This window comes from Capra hircus, chromosome 16, assembly GCF_001704415.2.
Source record: "Capra hircus breed San Clemente chromosome 16, ASM170441v1, whole genome shotgun sequence".
Classification (NCBI taxonomy): Eukaryota; Metazoa; Chordata; class Mammalia; order Artiodactyla; family Bovidae; genus Capra; species Capra hircus.
Genome location: NC_030823.1, coordinates 1,441,016 through 1,460,449, shown reverse-complemented (window position 1 = coordinate 1,460,449; position 19,434 = coordinate 1,441,016). Strand labels below are relative to the sequence as shown.

Genomic DNA, 19,434 nt, shown 5'->3' with positions numbered 1-19,434 from the left:
TGGATAACAGGGACAGTGGTTGAGGCTGCAGGGACCTGGGCCACCTGCCCAGCAGCGGCTAATGACACTTTGAAGGTGGTAAAAGCTGGATGGCAGCACTCTGCCCTGCAGTCCCACTGGCTTCCCCAGTCAGGGTGGGGAGCTGGCCTGGCTTATTTGTTTTGGAAACTTCTGTTGCAGCGGAAAGGAAAGGAATTGAGAGTTTCTAGCGGGCCACCTGGGTAGCTAGGACTAAAGTCATACAGTTTAGAGCCTTGAGTTAATACATCATTATTTCCTCCTTTAAAAAAAAGAAGTCTGGGCACACACAGGTGCTCATTTGTTTGTATATTTAAACTGGGCAGCATGAGACCAAGAGCAAGGGGTGGTCAGACTGATCTGAGGTCCTAGCTAAGCTCTGGTACCTGCTATGTGACCTCGAGCAGCTTTCTCATCCTCTCTGAGCGTCACCTGACTCATCTACAGAGGCCTTTGTCAGAGAGTTAATTTGAGGATTAAAAACGATAGTACGGAGAGCAGTGCCTACACAGTACGTAGTGAAGTTCTCAGAAGTGGTCGTCGTCTGTGCTCTCAGCTTCTCCTGCTAAGACAAAGCGAGCAGAGCAGCCCATGTGGAGCCCACGGGCTGGTCCTGGCCTCTGCTTTTCCTGACTGTGCGGTAGGCTGGGCTCTGTGCCCGTGATGCCCTGGACACTGGCAACATTGGCGACCCCAGACATGAGACCGCCTTTCCCTCTCTGTATCCTGGTGCCTCACAGGGCCTGGCACAGAGCAGACGTTTACTGAATGTCTGCTGAATGAAAATGAATTTAACTGAATGAATTTAATTTAAATGAACTTTAACTTTAAAGTTCATGGTCTAGCAGAGGAGACAGACTTGTAAACAAAGAATTGAGAAAAATAAGATTAGATGCACGGAGTGCTTTGCAAATAGAGGAAGGAAGACGGAAACACCTGAGTGGGATTCAAGAGCAGCTGGGGGGGCAGGCTTGGGCTCAGACTCAAAGTGTAGGTGAGGGAGTGGAAGGGGGGCAGCTCAGGCAGAGGAACAGTGTGCTTGGAGGGGAACTGGAAATATGTCAGCATGCTGAAACGCAGAGAACACGTCCGGGATCCTGGAGTAGGAGGCTGGGGTGGGTGTGGCTTGTGAAGACCCTTGGCAGCTCTACTGGGAGGTGGGTTTAATCCTTTCAGGGTCTGAGCCCACTGGGGCACCATTTGCTTCCTCTTTTTCCTTGCCCTCGCTCGTCCTTAGGGCCCTGCACAGATGAGATCCTCCCCGAGGATCGGGGAGGCCTGTGGCCTGCCTGAGAGAACACCGCACGTGAGCCGTAGGGTCCGAATGAGAACTCAGCGCCCTTGGCTTTTCCCGACCGATGCTTCAGTAGTGGGTTGTCCTTGTTGGTGTCTCTGTGGCCTCCAGCTGACACGATCCCACATTCTGCCCTGCAACAACCGCCCCGTCCGTTCAGAGAGCCCAGTGTGACTGAGCCGGGACGCGGCTCCCCCACCCAGCTCTTTGGTGCAAAGGAGAAGCCACAAGATCTGCTGGAATAACTTCCGGCTTCACTGCTAGGTTCCTGGCTGCCTGGCATGTGCCAGATTTGGCTTGAGGGCTTGTATTTCCAAAGAGGGTGGGCAGGATTTGCAGAGTGTGATGGCATCATTCTGGACTTTTCGGAGAAAGCCAAGAAGCCCCTCTGCCCTCTCCTGCCCCACCTGCCGCCCTCAGGGCCAGTGTGCCTTGAAGACCGGGGGTCTCCACAAGCGCGTGCGGAGTGAGCAGGGGCCTGTGTAGGAAGGGCTTGGGGACCTGGTATTTTCTAGAAAAGTGGGAGGAGCAGGGGGGCCTCACAGGGGCTCAGGCTGAGCAAGAAGCCTCCTTAGCTCCTCGTCCCAGGGAAATTCTCAAGAGAGGCCAGCTTGCTGAGTTATGGTTTCCAGTGGTTTCCCGAGTGCTGCAGCAGCCCCTTCCCACAGGGGCTGCACCTCCGTCCCGCCTCAGGGAGGTGGGGTGGCCTTTTCTGGGGAGTCTTCTTCAGGTTCTTCTTCAGGTTCCTGTGGTGCCAGCTCCTCACCTGGGAAGCACCCCCAAGGCTCACCCCACCTCTGGGGCTGAGCATCCAGGGGAGGGGCTGCCCCAGCCTGGATTGCCGGTCCCCTTCCCCTGAATCCATGCCCATCATCCAGGACAGAAAGGAGCCTCCATTGATAGGTGGGCGCGGCAAGGCATGCGGGGTGGCGCAGGCGCGCCCGAGAAGCAGCAGCACCCATCCCCTCACTTTCTCAAGGTGGGAGAGAGAGGAGGGCAGTGGCCTCCCGGGACCCTGCCAGGCCTGCCTGGTAGCTGACGACCACCCCCTTTCGAGTGCTCCCTAAGTCTGTCCTGGACGGGCTCTGGGGGCTGCAGCCCGCGTCTGTGCGTCCCAGTGTGACCTAGATCAGCGGAGGGTCACGTGCGTGGCCCAGCCCTGTTGCCTTGAGGTGACATTCTCTCCTGGCGCCTGCTCAGCCCTCCTTCCCCGCTTGCTCCTGCCTGCCTTCCTGCTTACTCCCCTTCTCTCCTCCTTCCCTCCTTAGTCTTCCCCCCCTTCCATCTCTCTCTTCTCTCCCCGCCCTCTTTGTCCATCCCACCTTCCCTGCCTTCCCACCCTTTCTTGGCCAGACATTTATTAGGAAATCGCTAGCTGCTAGATACCAGGAATGCAAAGATTAGTAAGACATGGATACTGCTCTCGAGGAACTCAGAGTACTATGTGGGAGACAGATCCATAAACAGACCATCACAACACGGGATGATAGCGAGGCTCAGAAATACCTGTGCAGGAGAGGGAGTGGTCCTTTTCATTGGAGTGTGGATGGGGATGCGGGGGCAAGTGGTGGGGAAGAGACGTTCCTACCACCTCCAGCAGGAGCCTGGCCTTGCTGGGACCTGCCCTCACTTATATTCACAAAGACTGTGACCAGGAGCAAGTCCTTAACCTCCCTCGATCCCAGTTTTCCCATTTATTTTTTTTAAAAGAGTTGTTTGAAGCTTACTACGAATGGAAATATACAAACAAGAGCAGGGGTTCTGCCTTGTAGGAGGCGATGTTAGCCAGCTCTCATTGGAGGGACAGTGAATAAGGATGCTGGGGACTCCAGAGGCAGTGGCCCGTCCAGCTGGTGGGACAGGAGTGGCTGCCCCTCCCCTTGCTCTGTGCTTTTTCTGTGGCAGGTGCGCGACTGGGCGGCCCCGGGAAAGGAGAGGCTTCATTCACAGTTACAGCTGTGTGGTCTTTGTCCTCTTTCTTCCCACCAGAAGTATCAACTGGGTTTGATGAAGCCCATGGTTGGTTTCAGAGACAAACTGAGTGTCCTGTGTTAGGGGAGTTGGCATCGACGTCCAGGTGGGGAGCAAACAAAGGCAGACTGAGAGCCAGGTGCTACCAGACACTTTGTGACAGGGGGACCTGACTCCCTCTTTTCTTGTCTTCCAGAAACCTTCCCACTCTCTGCTGAACATTCACGCAAGTGACCTTGGGCAAGGTTGGGAGATAGAGGGATCTTGCCCTTCCCAACATCTCTGGACCATCAGTTCAGTTCAGTTCAGTTCAGTAGCTCAGTCATGTCTGACTCTTTGCGACCCCATGAATCACAGCACGTCAGGCCTCCCTGTCCATTACCAACTCTCGGAGTTCACTCAGACTCACGTCCATCGAGTCAGTGATGCCATCCAGCCATCTCATCCTCTGTCATCCCCTTCTCCTCCTGCCCCCAATCCCTCCCAGCATCTGAGTCTTTTCCAATGAGTCAACTCTTCGCATGAGGTGGCCAAAGGACTGGAGTTTCAGCTTTAGCATCATTCCTTCCAAAGAAATTCCAGGGCTGATCTCCTTCAGAATGGACTGGTTGGATCTCCTTGCAGTCCAAGGGACTCTCAAGAGTCTTCTCCAACACCACAGTTCAAAAGCATCAATTCTTTGGTGCTCAGCTTTCTTCACAGTCCAACTCTCACATCCATTCATGACCACAGGAAAAACCATAGCCTTGACTAGATGGACCTTAGTCAGCAAAGTAATGTCTCTGCTTTTGAATATGGTATCTAGGTTGGTCATAACTTTTCTTCCAAGGAGTAAGCGTCTTTTAATCTCATGGCTGCAGTCACCATCTGCAGCAATTTTGAAGCTCCCCAAAATAAAGTCTGACACTGTTTCCACTGTTTTCCCATCTATTTCCCATGAAGTGACGGGACCAGATGCCATGATCTTCGTTTTCTGAATGTTGAGCTTTAAGCCAACTTTTTCACTCTCCACTTTCACTTTCATTAAGAGGCTCTTTAGCTCCTCTTCACTTTCTGCTGTAAAGGTGGTGTCATCTGCATATCTGAGGTTATTGATATTTCTCCCGGCAATCTTGATTCCAGGTTGTGCTTCTTCCAGCCCAGCATTTCTCATGATGTACTCTGCATAGAAGTTAAATAAGCAGGGTGACAATATACAGCCTTGACGTACTCCTTTTCCTATTTGAAACGAGTCTGTTGTTCCATGTCCAGTTCTAACTGTTGCTTCCTGACCTGCGTATAGGTTTCTCAAGAGGCAGCTCAGGTGGTCTGGTATTCCCATCTCTTTCAGAATTTTCGACAGTTTATTGTGATCCACACATTCAAAGGCTTTGGCATAGTCTATGAAGCCGAAATAGATGTTTTTCTGGAACTCTCTTGCTTTTTCCATGATCCAGCAGATGTTGGCAATTTGATCTCTGGTTCCTCTGCCTTTTCTAAAACCAGCTTGAACATCTGAGTGTTCACGGTTCACGTATTGCTGAAGCCTGGCTTGGAGAATTTTGAGCATTACTTTACTAGCATGTGAGATAAGCGCAATTGTGTGGTAGTTTGAACATTCTTTGGCATTGCCTTTCTTTGGGATTGGAATGAAAGCTGACGTTTTCCAGTCCTGTGGCCACTGCTGAGTTTTCCAAATTTTTTGGCATATTGAGTGCAGCACTTTCACAGCATCATCTTCCAGGATTTGAAATTCCAGCTCCACTGGAATTCCATCACCTCCACTAGCTTTGTTCACAGTGATGCTTCCTAAGGCCCACTTGACTTCACATCTCTGGACCACAGAGAAGATGAAATGGCACATGATGAGAAAGCACCTGAGTCCTCTGGAATAGAGGGTGTGAGAGCGTTTCATATCTTCCAGCCAGGTTCACACTGCCCAGATTGAGTGCTTGACACAGACGGTCATGAGCCCTGTTAACCAACTTCACTTCCTCCAGCTGTTGTAGTAGAACTCTCTGCACTCTGTGATGGGACCCTGGGGGTGCCGTTTGCTGAACTCGAGCATTAGAAAATTAAGTTGCCTGGCTTTGAGGTGAGTGCAAAAGAAGCCCCCCTCTCACAGACACAGCCGTCTCCTCTGTGGCACAAGCTTCTTTGGTCGGCTTCCCTTTCACACGTGAGAAGGTGGCATCAAAGGAAGCGGACAGTGTGGTGTGTGCAGTGCGTAACAGCCCAGGCTGGGCAGTCAGAGTTCAGAGTCGGGCTCCACTGCACGAGTTCACCTCTCGGTGCTGTTTCCTTGGAAGATGGGCCTAGTAATACCTACCACACAGGGGTGTGTTGAATTAAGTGAGTTAACTGGGAAAGCACTTAGCATAGTGCTCTCAGATGCTGGCACTCACCCTGCTCAGGCTAGTGTTCCTCAAACTGTTCTTGTTGTCTAGTCTCTAAGTTGTGTCCGACTCTTTTGCCACGGACTCTAGTCTCCCAGGCTCCTCTGTCCATGGGGCTTTCCAGCAAGAATGCTGGAGTGGGTTGCCGTTTCTTTCTCCAGGGGATCTTCCCGAACCAGGGACTGAACCCATGTCTTCTCAATGACAGGCACATTCTTTACCACTGAGCCTCCAGGAAAGCCCAGCTTCAAATCACCTGAGCCTCTTTCCCTGCTGCTGCTGCTGCTAAGTCACTTCAGTCGTGTCCGACTCTGTGTGACCCCATAGACGGCAGCCCATCGGGCTCCCCCATCCCTGGGATTCTCCAGGCAAGAACACTGGATTGGGTTGCCACTTCCTTCTCCAATGCACGAAAGTGAAAAGTCAAAGTGAAGTCATTCAGTCGTGTCCGACTCTTAGCGACCCCCTCTTCCCTAAAGCTACGTGTATGAACACTCATGAAACCTCTGAGACTTGGGAATCTTGTCTTTGGAGAGACACTTCTTAGCTTCTCCCACAGCAAAGATTTCAGCCTTTCTCTCCATACTACAGAAAGATATAAATAAGCACACACACGTACACATGTATGTATAATATAGCACTTAAGCCAACAGCTTTCCAACCACTTTCTGTAGCTAACTAATGTAGTTCTCGCAACAGCCCTAAGAGGCGGATGCTATCAGAGTCCTCATTTTAAAGATGAAGACACAGAAACACAGAAAGACAAGCTACTGAGCCAAGACGGTAACTCTGTGTGTGCCTGCATGTGTGGGTCCCGGGTTTGAGAGGTATCACAAAGTAATGCTTACTCTTACCAAGTGCGCACTGAGATTTTCTGTTCTATTCCATAAAATTTTAAAAGTGCTAATCTTGACTTGCTAAATTGATTTCACAACCTGCCGATGAGTCAAAAATTACATCGTAAAAGCCCTACAGCGTCTCCTCAGAAAGCCAGGAGGGTAATCTGGGGAAATGTCTGAATGGAAGAAGGACAAGGGCATGGTGGCTTCACATGGCCTTTTTCGAGAAATGATGGAGCTCTTGCTGGGAGCACTGGGGTTCTGAGACTGGGAAGGGACCTCACTGGTCCCAGATGGGGACTCTCAAGAGCATGTACTCAGACCCTGGGAGGGGGCTGGGTGGGGCTCAGGATGTCACTCTTATTATCTATCCCTTCCCAGATGGATCAGAGAAAGGCTCCCCAGCCTGGAGCTCCTGCCTGGAGCCCGGGACGAGGGCCGATTGTTGAAGGCTTGAGGCAACTGGGCTTTGTCTCAAGCTGTGGTGTTCTGTCAATAGTACCCTGGGTTTTGCCTTTAGGTTTAGCTTTTGAAACACTAAAGAAGTGAAGAAGAACTAAAAATCCTCTTGATGAAAGTGAAAGAGGAGAGTGAAAAAGCTGGCTTAAAGCTCAACATTCAGAAAACTAAGATCATGGCATCTGGTCCCATCACTTCATGGGAAGTAGACGGGGAAACACTGGAAACAGTGTCAGACTTTATTTTCTTGGGCTCCAAAATCGCTGCAGATGGTGACTGAAGCCATGAAATTAAGAGGTACTTGCTCCTTGGAAGAAAAGCTATGACCAACCTAGACAGCATATTAAAAAGCATAGACGTTACTTTGCTGACTAAGGTCCATGTAGTCAAAGCTATGGTTTTTCCAGTGGTCATGTATGGGTGTGAGAGTTTGACTGTGGAGAAGGCTGAGTGCCGAAGAACTGATTCTTTTAAACTGTGGTGTTGGAGAAGACTCTTGAGAGTCCCTTGGACTGCAAGGAGATCCAACCAGTCCATCCTAAAGGAAATCAGTCCTGGGTGTTCATTGGAAGGACTGATGTTGAAGCTGAAACTCCAATACTTTGGCCACCTGACGGAGAGAGCTGACTCATTTGAAAAGCCCCTGATGCTGGGAAAGATTGAGGGCAGGAGGAGAAGGGGACGACAGAGGGTGAGATGGTTGGGTGGCATCACCGACTCAGTGGACATGGGTTTGGGTGGACTCTGGCAGTTGGTGATGGACACAGAGGCCTGGTGTGCTGCGGTTCATGGGGTTGCAGAGAGTCGGACACGACTGAGCGGCTGAACTGAACTTTGAAACACTCCTGTATTTATTAACTTACTTTCTACTCACGAGAGCTAAATTAAGTGAATGTAGGTTCCATTCCATTCCGCGGGTGCAGGAAGAGAGGCACGGAGACATTCAGTGGTCCGGCCAGGGCTCAGGGACAGCTAGAATGCAGGCTCTGGGCTTCTGGTTCTGGTGATTTTAGCTGCAGGTTATACAGGCGGCGGTGTGACTGCGTAGATGATGATGAAGGAGGCGGATACACAGAGGCCGCCTCGCCTACCTGGCGTTCGTTACCTGCGCTTCAGCTGCAGTGGCCTCCTGGTGAAATGCAGGGAGCACCCCCACCCCAGGCTGTCCCAGCAGAGGAGCCACGGGCGCCGGGAACAGGCTGTGCATGGCTTGCGTCAGCCTGTGCTGGCGTTCTTATCGGGGTGAGTCTAGTATCTGGGTTGACTTCCCTAGTGTGGGATGGCTTAAATTCCAGCCAGCCAGATAAAGGTCAACCCAAAGACTGGAAGGCCGGAGAAGGTGGAAGCCGGGGGAAGCTGTGACCTTTCAGAAGGACCTCTGTCTCTCTGGGGCGGGTCAGCAGAGGCACAGCCCTGCAGCAGGAGGGGCAAGCTCAGCTCAGGAGACCCCCCCGGCTCTGGGGAGCCCCGCCCCTCAAGGCCAGCGCTGTGTTAGGGAGAGGGGCTGGCGGAGGCCGGGCCTGCTGGGCAGCCTGCGGGGAGCCCTCCTCCTGGGTGGGCCCCTGTCCTGAGCGCCCTGCAGCTGTCTTTCAGGGCAGCTGTCCCCGCAGGCCTTGCCCAGCTTTCAGGGGGATCGGCTCTCACACCCACTCCCACATCCTGTGTCAGGAAAGCCAGGCTGTCTCCCAGCCAGCGCCTCACCTCCCCTTATCTGTCCTGGGGTTGCTTTTAGTAGTTTAAAAAGTTAGGAAAATATTGTTCAGAGCTGTGGTTGCTCCTGAGTGCTTCCTGCTGCTGGGAGTGAGGCTGCAAAGGTCATTTCGTCCACTGATCAGTGAGAACATATTTACTGAGCAGGAGCCGCTTTGTGCCTGGTGGGCTCCGTAGCAGTCCCCCGCACTGCCCCAGCCCCAGTTCCTTCTGAGGGGCCGCGGGGTGGTAAACACGGGGTGGTAAGCACGGGAGTAGACACGTGTCCGTCCCGGTGTCACTCTCCCCTCTTGGCGTGACCACTGACCCAGGTGAGGGGCCCGTTTTCTGCCGCCCATTTCTGTGGCTCTTTCTGGGGGGCCTGCCCTGGGTCTCCCAGAAGCTGCTGTCTCCATGAGGCTGCCTCCCTGACCTGCTCCTGACTCTGCCTTCATTCTGCCCTCATCACGCGCTGCCTTTGAGACGAGGGCAGTTTGGTAGGTTTGGTTTGTCTGTGTCCAGGACTAGATTGGAGTTTCTCGAGGGCAGGGACCCCCTCTTAAAGTCTAAAGACTGAGAAGTCTGTAGCCCTGTGGATGCACAGGATGCCCACGGAATGAGTGGTGAATATGTGCCCATATCTGCACACAGGAGGAGGCTTTCCGTGGGCCAGCGGTGTTTGTTGCAGGCTTTCTGGGAACAGTGGCATTGGAGCTCACCCTTAAAGCAGTGTCTGCTTGCTTCTGGATACCTGGGTTCAGTAGGCATCTAGAGTGGAGTCTGGAAATCAGTTTCTTAGAGAAGCCCCTCAGGCTGTCAGACAATCAGTTTGGTTGAGATCTGCAGCCTTAAAGGCTGGCTTGCTCCGGTGGCTGAGAGGAGCGGGGCGTCTTGGTTGGGGGGTGGGCGTGGCCAAAAGCAGAGATCCTTAAGGCTTTGGGGGGAAATATCGGGAAGCTCTGGCTGGACTAGAATTTTTTTACATGGAGCACTAGAATAGGATGTTTGAAAGATGACTGGGGATGCACTGTGGTGGACCTTGGATGCTAAGACAAGGTGCTAGGCCTTCATGTAGCCAGCCAGTGGAAATTTCTGAGCAAGAAAGTAACATGATGAAAACAAGCACTAAACCATAGCCTGCAGAGGGGAAATTGGCTATATTTTTAAACCGTGGAAACAGTGTCAGACTTTATTTTTTTGGGCTCCAAAATCACTGCAGATGGTGACTGCAGCCATGAAATTAAAAGACGCTTACTCCTTGGAAGGAAAGTTATGACCAACCTAGACAGCATTTTCAAAAGCAGAGACATTACTTTGCCGACTAAGGTCCATCTAGTCAAGGCTCCGGTTTTTCCTGTGGTCATGTATGGATATGAAAGTTGGACTGTGAAGAAGGCTGAGCGCCAAAGAATTGATGCTTTGGAACTGTGGTGTTGGAGAAGACTCTTGAGAGTCCCTTGGACTGCAAGGAGATCCAACCAGTCCATTCTGAAGGAGATCAGCCCTGGAATTTCTTTGGAAGGAATGATGCTAAAGCTGAAACTCCAGTACTTTGGCCACCTCATGCGAAAGTTGACTCATTGGAAAAGACTCAGATGCTGGGAGGGATTGGGGGCAGGAGGAGAAGGGGATGACAGAGGATGAGATGGCTGGATGGCATCACGGACTCAATGGACATGAGTCTGAGTGAACTCCGGGAGTTGGTGATGGACATGGAGGCCTGGCGTGCTGCGATTCATGGGGTCACAAGGAGTCAGACACGACTGAGCAACTGAACTGAACTGAACTGAACTTAAAGCACAGAGTCCTAAACTTCCTCTTATTACTCATTCCAAGTGCTTCTTGGTGTCTAACCTCAATCTCTCGGGCTGCAACCAAAGTACATTCTGTCTCCTGGGAATTGGAAAGCACCTGGACAGAACAATCATTCTCCCATCTCTGTAGGCGAGAACCCACATATCTCAGTGGAACCAGTATGCGTGCCAGGGTTCTGGGCCAAGTTGGCAGAGCCCTGGGGCACGGGAGGGCACTGTAGCCGACATCAGTACGGGGCCCACTCTCGGGGTAGGGGCTGGGGTCCTCAGAGCCCCTGTGGGTTAGAAGCCCTGGATTTGTCTCTTGGGTGCTGTCCCCCTCCCCACTCCCAGTACGGGCCAATGCATTGCCCCTTGGAAAAGCTTGCAGGCATAGAGACAGGCCCTCAACCCTCCCCCCTTGTGAAGGTAAGAGAGAGAAGGCTGATAAAAGTCTCTGAGCCAGGAGAGGAGGGCATGGAGGAAGAACAAGGGAGGGGCAAAGGGGCAGAGGTGAGCGGCGAGGGGCTCTCACCCCTGCTTGTCAGGGTGCCCATCTGACGAAGGCGGCTGTGCCAGGAGGGTGCGACCGGTGTCTGTTCTCTGCCAGTCTCCAGCTTGAACTGGCCCTGGGCTCGGGGGCGGGGGCTCGAGTTTAAGGCTGTCTGGTCCTCCTCTGTCCCCTGCCATGGCTCTCGCCCCCTCCCTCCACCTGCCGCCTGCAGCAGTGTCTGATGGAATCCCAGACACGCCAGTCTGCAGAAAAGAAAGCTGTGTTTGAACAGGGACTCCCGCCCCACTCCCCCCGGGCTCCCAGGGCAAGTGGAACGTTCCATGTAAAGGGTGAGCCGGGGACCAGGTGAGCTACAGTGCAGACAGGAGAGCGGACTCAGAGCCACAAGTGGGAGGAGTGCGGCTGAGCCCCATGCTGCCCACCTCCCCTCTGGCCCTTCCTCCCCAACCGCTGGAGGGCCCCTTGCTTCCTGAGCCCAGACCCCAAACTAGGACGTGGCCCTGGGACACCTACAGAGGCCAGGTAGGCAGACGCCCTCTCAGGAGACCCTGCCCCTCGCACCTGGGCACAGGTCCTTTCCCACCCAGCCGGGGCTGTCGTGCCCCACAGTTCTAGGGGCACATTCACGCCGTGCTCCGTGTGACTGGCACCCCCGGGGTGTGCTGGGGCTGGGAAGGCAGCACCAGCAGATCAGGAGGAGGGCAGAATTAGACACTTTTCTGTACTCCAGGCAAACAATAGGGAACTTCCAGGACGCGCAGGAGAGGGAGCTGCTTGTAAGAGGATCCCCGAGTGGACGCTCTGTGAGGCGCTTAAACAGGTTTTTGCATTTGCCGCTGATTGCTTAATTGGACACCTACATGGTGCTCTCTGCTAATGACCGTATCTCCTGGGGAGATGACACATAAAGGGGTGGGTGGCTTCAGAGGCCAGCTGAAACTCTCGAGGACAGCCACCTGAGAATGGGGGCGAGGGAGGTAGGACCTCTTGGCACTTCCTTGGGCCGATACAGACTCTAGACCATCAGAGAGATTGGGTGCTCTCTCTCCAGGGACTGAGGAGGGAAGCAGGGCTTGGGGCCCATCCTGCCTCCAGTCTTAACATCCTGTGTGGGCTCCAAACTCCTGGCTGTGGTTTGCCTTCTCCAGAAATGGGGAGGGCCATCCCCTGTGTCCAGGCAGTCACTGAGGCCAGATGGCGCCAGGCATGTGCGTGCTTCTGGAGCTAAGTGCTCTGCCTGCAGAGCAACTGGGTTCTTTCCAGGCCCCTGCACGTTAGGTTGGAAAGAGAGCTGGGTGGGCGGCTCTGACAATTGCCTGGAGGAGGGCACTGCTCAGCGTTGTGAACTCCAGCTGGACAATCAAGAACTTCTGTGGGATCTGAAGCTCAGTTTCGATAATGGGCCGATAGCCTAGCCACAGATGTTTCAGAGCTGCTCAGAGGGCGTGCTGGAGGCAACGTGATGCTGGTAATCTTCTGCTGGGTTTGGCAGAGATGACCTAGTGTCATGGAAACTTTGGATTGTAGGCAAGGCTGAATTTTGAGGCTGGGCAGACCGAGCTTTGAATTTTGGCTTCCCTACTTACTAGCTGTATTCCCTGTGGAACTGGAGGACTGGCTGGATACACGTGTTTGTGACTCTTCTTGCCTATCCCCACCTTCTCTAGCACATCTTCCTAAAACTGTGGTTTTGGGGATATAGAGCAAAGAGGCCCCAGCCCTGTCCTGCATGAGCCAGCCAAATATTTCCCAAAAGCAGGGCTGCAGAGGAAAGGTGCCAGGATCCAGGTAAATGTTGTGTTTGTGCTGCCCAAGTAATGCCATGCTTCATGGGCTCCCAAGTGCTATGGCCCTGCTGGGAGGCCTGAGCCAGGCCCCTGTGAAGGCTGGTTATGGGGAAGTCTCAGAGGGGTAACAGATAAAGGAGAGGGCCGCTTTGGAGGCCGGGTGAAGCAAGGGGCCTTGGAGCAGTTGGGTGGTAAGGTGGCAGAGTGGAGGTGGGCGGCGTGGAGGTGGGCGGCATGGACGGCTCAGCTGCGCCCCCCCGACCTGTGTCACTCCATGTGTGAGCCAGAGAGACGCCCCTCCCATTCTGCCTCTGGGTATCTGGGGCCCTGGCATCTGGCTTTGGCTTGTCTTTCGTCTCCTTTCCTCCATCCCAAGGAGGCCTGAGTACTTCAGGAGGATGAAATCTGATGGACTGCAGGACAGCTGTATGCTTCTGATGGTCCTGACAGAACTTCTCATTTCTGCCCATTTCAAAGACAGGGTGGGACGGGCGGGGATGATCTAGCGTCACGGAAACTTTGGACGGTAGGGAAGGCTGAATTTTGAAGCTAGGCAGACCAAGCTTTGAATTTTGGCTTACTACTTACTGGCTGTGTTCCCTGTGGCCTAACATGGGATTTCAGAACCCGCGTGGCCACGGGTGTTGGTGATGATTCCTCCCGTGGGGAAGTGAAGCAGTCTAGTCTACAGCATAGCCCTGAATGCTTTCCTGTTGGGGAGCAGGGACTATATTCAATTTCATTTCATAAACACTTAAAAAATATTTGCGTATTTGGCTGCTTTGCGTTTTACTTGTGGCACTTGGAATTTTCACTGTGGTTCGCAGGCTCTCTAGTTCTGTCTCGTGGGCTCAGTTGTTCCAGCGCTCGGGCTTAGTTGCTCCTCGGCCTGTGGGATCTTAGTTCCCCAGCCAGGGATCAAACCTGCACCCCCCTGCATTGCATGGCAGATTCTTAACCTCTGGACCACGGAAGTCTCTCCATAGACATCTTTTAGCAAAGATAATTCCAGTTCCAAAGAGTCGATGATTTTATGTCTTTGAAAAAAGTATTTTGGAAGGAAGCAATATTCAAAAATTCTATTATATTTGGCAATTATCATCAGCTTTATTTATTCATTTTTTAACCCATTCAGGAAACCTCTGTTTAGCTCAGAACTGGAAATAATGGGTGGAGGCAGAAAGCAGGCTGATGGCACTCTTCAGTAGCAGGATAGACTTCAGAGGTAGTGCCTTGTCCTTGTGGGGATCCCTGTGGCACGTTTGTCTTTCCCAAGTGCTAGAGGCAGCTTTTCCTCCTTTGGGTGGGAGAGAAGACTGCTTTGTGTTGAGATCGCTCCTAAACATGGAAGGCTCTGATTCTGGGATCACCCAAATTCCCCGAGAGAGGATAGGGAGTTTTCCCTTCACTAATAGGCAACTGTGCTTGAGGTGGGAATTAGAGGGAATTTCCCCCGGGGCTTCCTGACTGCCTCCTCCAAAGCACAGCCCCTTTCATTTGCATCAAACCTTGACTCTTTCCTCTCCCTAAATGTTTATTACCATCAAAGACTTTGAGCTTGCGTACCCTCTTGCCTTGCTGCACGCCTCAGAGCCAGCTTCTGTTCTGGGTGGATCTGTATTCCAAACCTTCTCCAGCAGGATGGGGGATTAACAATCAAGCAACCGTTTATGGCATTCCCACTAGGTGCCAGGCAGTGGTGGGTGTAGAGGACCTGGGAAGGCAAGGTATTGTCCCAGTCCTTGAAAAGCTCCAGTCTCTCTTTGGGAAATGAGCTTTACACAAGTAAGTCGGTTAAGGGTACAAGGCTCTGTGGAATGACAGCCGAGTGGTAAAGACAGTGGTAGGGGTGGGTGGGAGAGTAGTCGGCTAGCGAGTGCTGGGCTGAGGCACCTGGCGCACCAGGCCAGTGCATTTTGGACACTAATTACTGTTGGAGTGAGAGACTGGGGTGGGAGAGACTCAAAGCTGCGGGTATGAGCCTGGTTGCCTGGGACGGTTAATGTGGACATTTACAGAGGTGAGACAGCTTATATGGGGAGCCCATTAATAATTAACTCTTTTTATTAAAAAAAATTTTTTTCTTACCATGTGTAGGTTATACTTTTCAAAAGTATAGAATAGTATTCCATGAAGAGTTTCTCCCACCTCCTCTCAGATTTAGCCTCAGCTCCCTCCTTGGAGGTGATCACCGTTACCGGTGTCTGCTCTGCCCTTCCTGAGATGCTCTAAGCCAGTCTAAGCTATGCCCCATGGACCAAATCTAACCCCCCACCTAATTTTGTATGAGAAAGACCCAGCAATGACGGTTACACTTAAATGGCTAAAAAAATAAGGACAGTGGTTTGTGGCGCATGAAGGTTGTATGAAATTTCAGGGTGTGTGTCCACAAGCACGGTTTTATGGCGACACAGCCATGCCCACTTGTTTATGCGCATTTGTTTACACACTGTCTCTGGCTGCTTTTGGGCTGCAAAGGCAGAATTGAGTATTTGCGACAGAGACTGTAAGGCCCACGAAGCTGAAAATATTTGCCATCTAAGCCTTTACATAAAAACTGTGTTGACCTCTGCTCTAGGCAAACATATATAGGTAGTTACAAATCATTTCTTAACCCAAATAGTAGCATATGAAGCTAAATGTTCTGCCCCTTACTATCTTCAGTTACTGTATCTTGTAGACTGTTCATATCAATACAATAATATAGTCAGTGGGTGGCGAATCTTAATTTGATTTTAGGTATGTGAGTTTAAGGCCAAGACCCTTAGGGAAAATGCTCCATGTCCAGCTGGGCTGAAGCTTGGAGCCTGCAGGTGAAGATGTGAGTGACGTCTGCTGGGAGCACTTCAACGCAAATCTATGACCTTGGCCTGTAGATCAAAGATTTTCCTTTGCAGAAATGAAGCATTACATGCTGAGCACTGTTGAAAGTAAACTGAATGCTAATAGGTTGACATAAAGACAATCAACTGGAGACATTACGCCAGCCCCTGGAGGAACAGTAAGCACTAAAGGCCATTCAGGCCAGCCGGTAGACGCTACTGTGCAGCCTCGGACGGAAGGGCGCGCGGCGGGTCCTTACCGAATGCCTGCTGTGTGCCGCCCGCCTTATGCATGTTATACATGGAACCGTTACTCTCTCAGGTAGGATTTTTTGGCCTCATTTTACAAGCGAGGATAAGGCTGAGAGAGGTTTAGTGATTTTTGTCACAATTAGTGGTTCAAGTGATGATCTAGCTGTGTTAAAGCATCTGACTTTTAAAGCCTCTTTCTCTTCTGCTACCCAAGATGCTACCCAAATCTGGCTGGAAGTCATTGCCTACCTTTGACAAGCCATCTCATCTTCCTGGCCTCGGCTCTCTCATCTGCAAAATGAGCCAGTTGTCCCCAGATTTCCCTTCCCACTGTCACCTGGCCTGAATCTGTTACGGCTAAAACATAAGGGAAAGGGGTGACTCTGTAAGAGCCGGATGCAGAAACCTGGAGGGCGAGAGGAAGGTGTGGTTAGCAATTAGTAGATGCTAGACCAGTTATCTGCAAGCTGATCCTTAGGAGAGTAGTTTTCCTTGACAGGGAGGAAGTCTCCAGAAATCTCTGCTCCTCAACTGGAAACTTCCCAGCCCCCTCGCTGCCGTGACCCTGAGCGTCACTTAAGCACGTGGATTTGAACAGCCGGAGGGGCTGGGCCAGGAGAGCCTGTGGACAGCGCCTGGCAGTGTCTGGGCCCGCATGGCTCCGCTCTGGTCTCGGGCGCCTGGAGGAGCTGCAGCTAGAGGGCTGTCTGATGCTCCTGAGCTTCAGGCTGGGTGGGGAGGAGGGGAGCGCGAGGGCGGGTAAGCCATCAGACCCGCGGAGCCGGGGGTGTGAGTGTATTTATATAGCACTGAGCCAACCTGCAGTTTCAGATTTCAGACTCTGCTTCATTGGAGAATTTTCTCTGGTTTTCAGTCAATGCTGTAGCAGAGAGAAAGCTGACACCAGAGCCTTCCTGGAAGGCTAGGGAAATTCTGGATTCCCGGGCCCTCTCCTTGTCTCCTTCCTTCTCAAGGGAGGAGCTGGTCTTGGATCAGGAGTGTTGTTAGGATTCTTTCCCAATCAACAGCCTGTGTCTTCCAGCTGGGTCCTGGCTGCCAGTATGGAAGGTAATATCTGGGGTCCCGGGCACCTGGGCTGGGAAGAAATGGGGCTGTCCAAGCCTTCAGGAGAGAGGGCTCGGGGAAGGAGGACACACATGCTGGGCAAAGAGGAGTGGTTCACAATAATAGCGATGAGAGAGAGAGAGGGGAGTGTCTGTTGAGGGGGAGGCAGGGCAGGGAGGGAGGCAGAGTGTGTGTGTGTGTGTGTGTGTGTGTGTGTGTGTGTGTGTGTGTGTGTGTGTGTGTGTGTGTGTGTGTGTGTGTGTGTGTGTGTGTGTGTGTGTGTGTGTGTGTGTGTGTGTGTGTGTGTGTGTGTGTGTGTGTGTGTGTGTGTGTGTGTGTGTGTGTGTGTGTGTGTGTGTGTGTGTGTGTGTGTGTGTGTGTGTGTGTGTGTGTGTGTGTAGCGCTTCTATTGTTTTTGGAAAGCAAATCATCTTTTACACTTTCTCTTTATTATCATCTCTTTATCTCCTAACAAATAACATTGTCCCATGAATATCCATCTTCCTTGAGAGTCTCCAATCAAAAAGTTAGAGAAAATTTCTGACTTCCTAGAATGTGAATATTTTTTCACTTGTGGGATTGCAAAGGGAACGTAGGGACATGGGGGTATGTGTCCAGAGGACTCTTGTCCCTAGAGTCAGCCCTGGGTGTTGCAGCCACTTGGAAATATTCCTGGTAGAGCTAACTTGCAAGTCTGTATGGTGGGACGGTTTAAGCAGTATAAATTCCAGCATGGCCTCCATGTGGTATTAGGGTGATCCAGCTGAATGAGATCAAAGGTATTAGCGACAAGTGCCAGGAGCACTTTCTTCTCAGAGCCTCAGAATTGGGCAGGATGGAGGCCAATGCCTGGGGTGGAGATGGGGTAGGGGCTTGGCACTCTTCCTGAAACCCAAGTTTGGATGGGGTGGTGATTGGTGAGTCAGACTGGCTGAATGTGGCTCTGCCTTCCCAGGGTTTGCGTGGTGTTTCTCAATGGCCAGGAGCGGAGATCAGAGACCTGCCTCATACCGGGGCTGGTGGGCGGGCAGCCGGGCCAAGGTGCCAGGGCCTGTCTGTGCAGTGGTGTCCCCTGGGCAGCACGTGCTTGCGGCAGGGTCTGCAGGAGTGGTGGGCGCTGGCCGGGCCGGGCCAGATGTGGCTTTTGAAAAGCAGATTCGGGGTGGCAAGATAAGCACTGGAAGAGGAGTGTGGTGAAGTCTGCTAGAGGCAGACATGGAGTTCTGGAAAGGATCCAGGAGAGGGGACTGGGGAATCTTAGGTTCTGATACAGCTCAAGGCTGTAGCCAGCCAGAAACCTCAGCTCTCAACATGGATGTGACCTGAAGTGGGTGAGAGAACCACAGTTCGCCTGCTGACTTCTGGATATAATGAGGTGGACGGATGAGAGGGGAAGAGGGCTAGGCAAAACACATTTTCAGCTTGAGAAATTATATACTGCAGTTGAGTCTGGGAGGCAATCACACAGTTATTTATTAGGCAGTATAATTAATATGTAGTATAGCCTGGTTATTTTTGAAACTATGGGCATTCAAAAAAACTATTTTTTATTTACATCGCCAGCTACTTCCAAATAGAATTTTAGTGTCTTTTTTTTTTCACATTTGGTAGATGGTGCAATGCATCAGTTTGGCCAACAGATGATAATAACCTTTCATTTCATTCACTTGTGTATGGTTTTCCAGCTTGGAGACACTCTCTGGCCCAGTTCAGCAGCTGTTTACCAAGCCCTGTTCTCTCCTAGGTGCTGTGTTAGAGACTGGGTATACAGTCTCTAAGACTTATCTACAGATAAGACCTGGTTCCGCCCTCGAGGATCTCACAGTGGCTGTAACCCTATCAAGAAGACAGAATATCATTCCTATAACATAGATGAGGAGACGGGAGCTAAAAAGTGCTAACGGACTCAGGGCTAGTCAGCAGAAGGACGAGGATGAGGATAGGAGGCAGCTCCTAATCCCGTGCTCTTTTGGGCTTTCCTCTGCCCCGCAGTAGTCTCAGCTTCCCTCCACTTCATCCCCTACCGTGTCTCCACCAGAGTAATGAGCAAGCAGCCATCGTCTGTGGAAGCCAGCATGGAAAAACTGCTTCCTGGAATGGAGCCGGTCCTCTCTTGGGTCCTGCTTGTGCAACTGAAGTGGCATCAGTGGGCCTGCATGCATGTGAGCTGCTGGCCTGATCCTCTCTGCCACTCCCCAGCAGCTCTTTACTCTTTTCCTTTTCTTTCGGGTGCGCCGGGTCTTCGTTGCTGTGGGCTTTCTCTGGCTGTGGTGCACAGGGGCTACTCTTCACTGCGGTGCACGAGCTTCTCTGAGCAGCGGCTTCTCTTGCTGTGAGCGCAGGCTGTAGGCGCTCAGGCTTTGGGAGTCGTGGCTGACAGGCTGAGTTGCTCCTCGGCATGTGGAATCTTCCAGGACCAGGCATCGACTCATATCCCCTGCCCCAGCAGGCAGACTCCTACCCACTCTTCGATCATTCTTGACTTTGGGCAGATTATCTTCCTCCCTCTTTTTTCCTGGATTATCTGAACAGACAAGGGGTCAGTAAAATCCAGGA

At 52.0% G+C, this 19,434-nt stretch overlaps 1 protein-coding gene across 5 annotated transcripts in view; it reads left to right on the top strand.

Annotated features, from left to right (window-relative positions):
- PLEKHA6 (pleckstrin homology domain containing A6) overlaps positions 1-19,434 on the top strand; it is a 143,570-nt gene that overhangs the window by 49,743 nt on the left and 74,393 nt on the right. The window contains exon 1 of one of the 5 annotated variants that reach the window (XM_018060011.1): positions 16,557-16,881. The exons of the other annotated variants lie outside the window; for them this stretch is intronic. The gene's annotated coding sequence lies outside the window, so the exon portion shown is untranslated. Of the gene's footprint in view, positions 1-16,556; positions 16,882-19,434 lie in introns of those variants that run through there. 5 annotated transcript variants of the gene reach the window in all.